Genomic DNA, 7,568 nt, shown 5'->3' with positions numbered 1-7,568 from the left:
CTCTAAAGGTGCAGGTTTCTGCCCTCTCCATTTTCTTTCAAAGAAAATTGGCCCTCATTCCTGAGGTGCAGACGTTTCTTCAAGGGGTCTTGCGCGTGCAGCCTCCTTTTGTACCTCCAATAGCTCCCTGGGACCTAAACTTAGTGCTTCTGTTTCTTCAGTCGCCCATGTTTGAACCTTTGGAGGAGGTCGATCTTAAGTACTTGTCTTGGAAGACTGTCCTCCTCCTGGCTCTCGCTTCGGCTCGTAGAGTTTCGGAATTGGGTGCTCTGTCCTGTAAGCCACCTTACCTTGTGTTTCATGCTGATGGGGCGGAACTCCGGACGGTAGCCACCTTCCTTCCCAAGGATATGGTTCCTTTCCATATCAATCAGCCTATTGTGGTACCGTCGTTGCTGGAGGACTCTGGTGGATCTTCTACCTTGGATGTGGTTAGGGCTCTCCGCATCTATGTTGCCAGGACAGCATCCCTCCGTAAGTCTGAGTTGCTTTTTGTCCTCTATGATGCTGTTCGGAGGGGTTGGCCGGTGTCTAAGCAGACTTTGGCACGTTGGATCCGGCTGACTATTCATCAGGCTTATGATAGTGCTGACCGTCGGCCTCCTTCGTCCATTTTCGGCTCATTCCACACGTTCTGTGGGTGCGTCATGGGCGGCCGGTAGAGGAGCCTCCACGTCACAATTGTGCCATGCGGCTACTTGGTCTTCAGTTCACACGTTTGTCAGGTTTTACAAATTTGATATGTTTGCTACTTCGGCATCCCGTTTTGGCCGTCTTGTTCTGCAGGCGCTGCAGAGCACTCCCGCCCGTGGGGAAAACTTTGGGACGTCCCCAGCGTAAGCACCTCCAGTGTCCCCTAGTGGATGAAAGAGAAAATGGGATTTTGGTACCTACCGGTAAATCCTTTTCTCTGATTCCACAGGGGACACTGGACGCCCACCTCTGCGCTCTATGCCTGCCTGTTCGGTTTTGTTCTGCATGTTGTATGATTTAGTTATTGTGTGTTCTTCTCTCCTTTCACTCCGCTTGTTCTCCACCTCCTCTCGGTCTTCATTTTCTAAACTGAGGGCTGGTGGGGCATAGAGGGGGAGGAGCTTCACACTTTTAAATGTTAAAGTGCCAGCTCCAGCTATCCACGCCTCTATACCCCAGCGTAAGCACCTCCAGTGTCCCCTGTGGAATCAGAGAAAAGGATTTACCGGCAGGTACCAAAATCCCATTTTTCCCACATCGTAAAATCGGTACTTGTGCGCGTAAACACACTGATTCCGCGAAAACTGCAGAATCAGTGTGTTTTTTCTTCGCACACGAGGCCGATTGGGCCGTTTTTACGCGGATTTTACCTCGCACCTCCATGAGGTGTGTGGTAAAGTCCGACTGCGGGGACTCTCGCGCTGGGTCTCGGGTGCGAGGAATCCCCCCTAATTGAATTGGATCAGCGCGACAATTAGTCGTGGGTGAACTCCCGCGGCTAATTGAATATGGCCCTATATCTCTCCAAAGCTTCATACATCTAAAATCCAGAAATCCCCACACCGCAAAGCACAGTCCTTATTGGGAGAGCTGTCCTTTGTTTAAATCTACATGTATATGGCTTTACTTAACACTGCTATGCATGCGATCATTGGCGGGATGCATTTAATCCAAAATGTGATGATTGATGCATCCCGTCCTTGGTGAGAACATGATGATTGTTCATTGTATCCTAATATGTAAAAGCAGATTTGAACAAGGTTGGGCTATATTTATCACATGGTTGTATAACTATAAATATATGGTTCATCATTTGGAATAAAAGGGTACAGATTTCAATTTGATTTCAGATCTGAGGAAGTCCTTTGTAGATTTATTCTGGATGATAGCTGTCAAAAGCTTCCAACACATAAAAAGATAATGTTGCTCAGTCCATTAGCAGAGCAACAGAATCGTCTTTCAATTTGAACACACACTTTGTGGCCTAATGGGCTAGATCTGTCCTTTAAAATTTCTAGAGTCGTTAAGTCGGATCATTTCCCACATCTGCCACGAAGATGATCTAACACAGATGTTATATTTTGTCTGCCTTTTCTGACATGCCCAATAAGTTCAATGTCAATGCTCTTTTTCAATAGGAGCCTTATCTGGGATTGTGGTGGTTTCAGAGCAACACATACTGTGATATATAGTCAATTGCCCAATTTTTTTCTGCAGTAGCAGAAAATATACTGATGTAACTATTGAGAGAACTTTCCAGAGGATGGATTTACGTCACAGTAGACAGAGGGAAACACTTGTGACATTTACACTTGACTTTTAAGACATCTCTAAGCATTGTCAGTGGAAGAATGTGCAGAACAATTGTAGCAACAGGATTGTGACATTTAAAAACTGAAAAATAGATACACAAATAAATTGAGTAAAGATTGTCAGTTACACAGACAAAGCGTGACTTTTCTTATTGTGAGATTTATCAGATCTTGATTAAGTTGAGAGAGCTAAAGTACCAACTAATTGGCTTCTGTCATATTACAGGCTGTGCTAGAAAAATGACAGGTGATTGGTTGCTATGAGTAACAACTCCACTTTATCACTCTGCAAGATTTGATAAATCTTCCCCAGTGTGTTAAATGTAAATAAATATCTCCTACAGATGGAAACTGTCTACACGTTTTTGTGTATTGCTTTCATAAGGGTCACCGCCTGACCGGTCGTCGCACATGTGCATGACTCAACAGCTCGTCACTGGCAACGATAGGCTGCCAGCAACAGCGCAGAGGATGCTGCTAAGGAGGGGGACATTGCTGGACCTCATTTAAGGGGTAAGTAATGTTAAATACCAACGGCATAGTCGTTGGTATCACTGAGATTCTAAACAAAATAAACCGTTGGTAATATTCATTGTTGTTAAATGGGGCCCTAAATGTCATTTTCTATTTTAGTTTAGAAACTGAAAGCAAGTTTCTGATTGTTTGCCATGGTTTACATAACCATACAGTTGTACAGATAGTGTGTTATTAATGAAGCATATACTGTATTATTTATTCCATCAACACGGAAAACCCCACAGTATACCTCACTTGATGGTTCAGGTAAATTATTATTCATTTATCTAACTTGCACCATGTTCAGAATTTATTTTTAATTTAGACAAAATAATTTCAAGAGCAAATGGAATCTCATTTAAATGTAACATGTGGATAGGGAGATTCCCCTACTTCTAACAATCAGATTGTTAGTCACATTATACCCCTTTTACACCAGAGATAAAACCCGGGTAATTGCAGGGTTAACCCGGGTAGCTCCTTGGTGTAAAAGGGGACAGGGTTGGATTCCCGGGTCGAGTGACCCGGCAATCCAACCCGGGTGACTTGCAGGGTTAACACAGGAGTGACTTGTGAAACCCTGCAGTGTAAACGGCGCGATCCGGGTCACGATGACCTGGAGCGCGCCACATGCCGGCCGATTGGCCAGCTTCAGTGGCGCTTAGAGATTATGTCATCTCCAAGCGTCCACTTCCACGCCAGAAGAGCCGGGTCACTGCAGACGCGGCTCCAGTGTGAACGGCGCCGACTCGGGAATATCCTGGGTCAGTGCCGGCTAAATTCCGCGTCTGATCCGGTTTGGAACCCTGTTCCAACCTCCGGGTCAGATCCGAAATTTAGGTTTAAAAGTGGTATAATTAAATGCAAGTAAAATAATCATCAGCTTGAACGGTGCTGGCAGGCACCGCTGTAAGGAGATCAAATACTTCTAATTGTGGGCTGAAATGTCATAAAGTGGGATTTTCAGCCATACTGGAGTACAGTAAACTTCTCAGACAAGCTGATATTTGCAGAAAGTGACATTTACTGGCAATTCAAACCAGACAGAGTGATATATTATCAGTTGCCTCAGTTACTGCTATCCTGAAATGGCTTATCGTTGCATATGGTTGAAGATGTTCAAAAACAACAAACACTGTGCAAATAATAAAGTGAAACTTAGGGATAATATTTATTAAAGGGCAAAATGTCCAATCTCCGTTTTCGCTGGCTATAGAGAATAGCATTATTCATACAGGAGTGTACATAGCTGGTAGTAAGACTCACCAGTTGTCACCAACAATGGTTTCCCTGTGAAAAACATGGGATAGCCTGGTGATAGGCAGTTGAACTGATAGTTGAACAGTTCAACTGTCTGAGGAAGTGGCTGGATGCCGTGAAATGCGCAGCAACTTACATTAGATTTTTACCTTTTATTTTATGCTTTATTTTTAAGTATATCAATTATTATGTCCTATTTTATCAAGTGATAATGTTTTAAATGTATTTGGTTTTGCATTTTATTTTAAATTATTTTTTGTAAGTTTTTCATCATTAACACTTATCAACACTCATTTTATTGCCAAACATATTAGAGCGATTTTGGATTTTTGGTGCCGATTCCCTATATCACATCAGTTTTGCTAGATCGGCTCTAAATTTTTAGATACACATATGAGAAACAAGAAAAACACAATACACAACTGTCAACTGACTGCTGGTTGAGTGGCAAATATTCTAGAATGATTGCGGAGTGAACACCTAGAATATTTGAGTGTCTCACATTCTAGAATGTTCAGATAGATTCCCATAAGCATGTGTTATGGCTGAATTCCCTATTACTTGAGGGTATCCATTATCTCAAGAAGTAGAGCCAATTTGAAAAAAATTATTTCATTTTTGAATTCAGCAACCTCAAAATACCCTAAATTTGTGCAAATATCCTTGGCAACTGAAGAACATGTTTTTTTTGTTTGTTTTTTTGAGCTGTGTTATCGTCTACACTTAGAAAAACATTATGTCATTTGTTTATCCAGAACTGTAGTATGTTTTTTTATGCCATTAATAAATAAAAAAATACTATTTATTTACATTTATACTTGGTCACTCTTTTGGTCATTCCTACTTTATAATATAGCTCTCTGTCAGAGTAAAAGTGTGAGTAAAAGGTTGATCACTATATTGGTTGAAGCTGAGACAATCAGCTTCAACCAATGCAGTCCCAGAACACTGTATAGCGCTCTTTTTAGGAGAGTTAAGCTGCCCATTCACAAGGCGATTAAACCTAGTGATTGAGTGATAACGACCGTCGTTATTGCTCAATCGCTTGGTAATCGCCCGCAAATCAGGCAATAAAATGTTAAAAACGACCAGCAATGCGCGCGCCTGCTGGTCGTTTTTAACATCAATCATAGCCCGAACATGACTGTCAACCTGACGACCGCCGTCAGGTTGCCATGTTCGGGGATGATTGATCTGCATACATTGAACGTCTGAACGTTCAGTGTATGCACTTCACTCCGCGGGAGACGACGGGATCGTAATCGTGCCATCGGCCCCGCATCTAGTAGTGGATGGGCAGCATTATGCTGCCCATCCACTAGCAGACTTGTCCCTGAAAGATGAAAGATCTTCACAAATCATTCATCAATTCTTGATGATCGTTATCGTTCATGCGCATGAACGATTTGTGAACGATTGCACAAAACGACCAACGACCATAGACCAACGATATTCAAAGCAGTTGTTAATAAAAGTGGGCTGAAATAGTTATTTAAATCTTTATATCTTTATATGTTGGTCGTTGGTCGTTCCGGCATTGAAAACGTGGACCGATGCATGAACGATTGCACGATAACAATGTCCAATAACGACTAATTGACGGGCAAAACAGGATGACGCAAACGACCAGCGGGATCGCGCATCGCTGGTCGTTTAGGACATTTTACTGCCTGATTTGCGGACGATTTCCAAGCGATTGAGCGATAACGACGGTCGTTATCGCTCAATCACTAGATTTAATCGCCTAGTGGATGGGCAGCATTAGGGACAGTCTAGTCACAACATTGTGTCACATACACATTTTATCAGATTATTACCAAGATTGTTGTTGTACCCTCTTCCAGCGCTGGAGATATTCCTCTTTTTTCCTGCTAATCTATGGGGTTGGATGGGTATCCCTTTTCTCTCCTTAGGTTGCAGGAGTAATGGTATCCTATTGGGCGCCGCCCAGATATGCTCCATTCTCTAAGATTTATAGTAGTAATCAAAAGTAATTTAAAACGCCATGTAAAAAAAAATGTTTGCAGTTTTGATTGAAATTTAAGCAATTCCAGTTAAGTGATAACTGGAAATGGTACAAACTGCTAGAGGTTAAAGGAAAAAGTTTAGCTTAGCAAAAATTGTAAAATTATGTTAATTTCATAGTTAATGTATATAAAAAAAGCTCATTTCAGAGAACAAGTAATGGGGTAAGAACTTACTCTGTTCAGCAGCAATAAAAACAGAAGCTTGTCTGGACCATGAAGCACGGACAGTGGACTACTGAAGACTGGAAGAAAATTTAAGGACCAAGAAATCTAAATTTTTAATCTTTGATTCATCATGTAGAGTTTTTGTATGCTATTCAGTAGGTGAAAGGATTACTCGTTAGCGTATGGGATATATTTACTAAGTGGCCACTTTTAAAACCCACCGGTTCCCGGCATGTTTAAGCCCAAAATTTAAAAGGGCAATACTTTTAATAGCAAAACACCATATGTTTTGCTATCAAAAGCATTACACTTTTAAATTTCTGACTGAAACAGGCCGAGAAGCAGCGGCTTTTATAAGCCACCGCTTAGTAAATAAACCCCTGTGACACCAATTGTCAAGCATGGAGAAGGAAATGTGATAGTCTAGGGCTCTTTTGCTTGATCCTGAGTTGGAACAAGCACAGAGTTATGGGCACCCTGAACCAAAAAGGGTTACAACGGCATTTTGCAACAACATGCAATACCCTCTGGTATACGCCTAGTTGGTCAAGGGTTCATCCTAAAGCAATATAATGTTATAATGACCAAAACCAACTACAGGCTGTCAAAACTACCTTCAAGCTAAAGAACAGAATGGTAGGCTGCAAATCATGGAATGACCAGCACAGTCTCCAGACTTAAACCCCATCAAGCTGGTTTGGGGATGAACTGAACAGAAGGGTGAAAGCAAAGCAACCTACAATTGCAACACACTTGTGGGTGCTTCTTCAACATTGTTGGTTAGAACTTCTCGAACAATATATGATTTCCATTGTAGAAAGAATACCATGTGTCCGGCGGTTATATCTGCAAAGGAGGCTACTTTGATTAAGTGATTCTATTATTTCTTTTTTTTTTATCTCCAATTGTTTATTAGTTCTATGCTCTGATAAACTTATAGAGACATTAAACTGCATAACTTAAAATTCTCAACTGAAATATATTTATGTATGTGCTGTGATCATGTGGCACAACAGTATGCAATCATGAATCAGAGTGGGTGCTATTATTATGTAGCATTAGGGTAGGGACGTCTGTATAGAGGAGCCTTGATGCGGCCCGGCGCTTAACCATGTATTTGCAAATATATGCAACAAAAACTTATGGATTTCTGTTATCATGTAGTATTCAAGCCTTTCTGCTGGTTTTTGTGCAGTGTGCTGGAGGGAAACTTTTTTCTTTTCTTTATTTTCTGTAATGCAGAGTAACCCCCTCCCTTTACAAGCACTTGTGAAAAACCATTAAGTTGATATGAGCAACCCCTATTTTGTATTGC

This window comes from Taudactylus pleione, unplaced genomic scaffold (genome assembly GCF_031769625.1).
Source record: "Taudactylus pleione unplaced genomic scaffold, aTauple2 ptg000005l, whole genome shotgun sequence".
Classification (NCBI taxonomy): domain Eukaryota; kingdom Metazoa; phylum Chordata; class Amphibia; order Anura; family Myobatrachidae; genus Taudactylus; species Taudactylus pleione.
The sequence above is the reverse complement of the archived record's forward strand: the minus strand, read 5'-3'. Positions refer to the sequence as shown.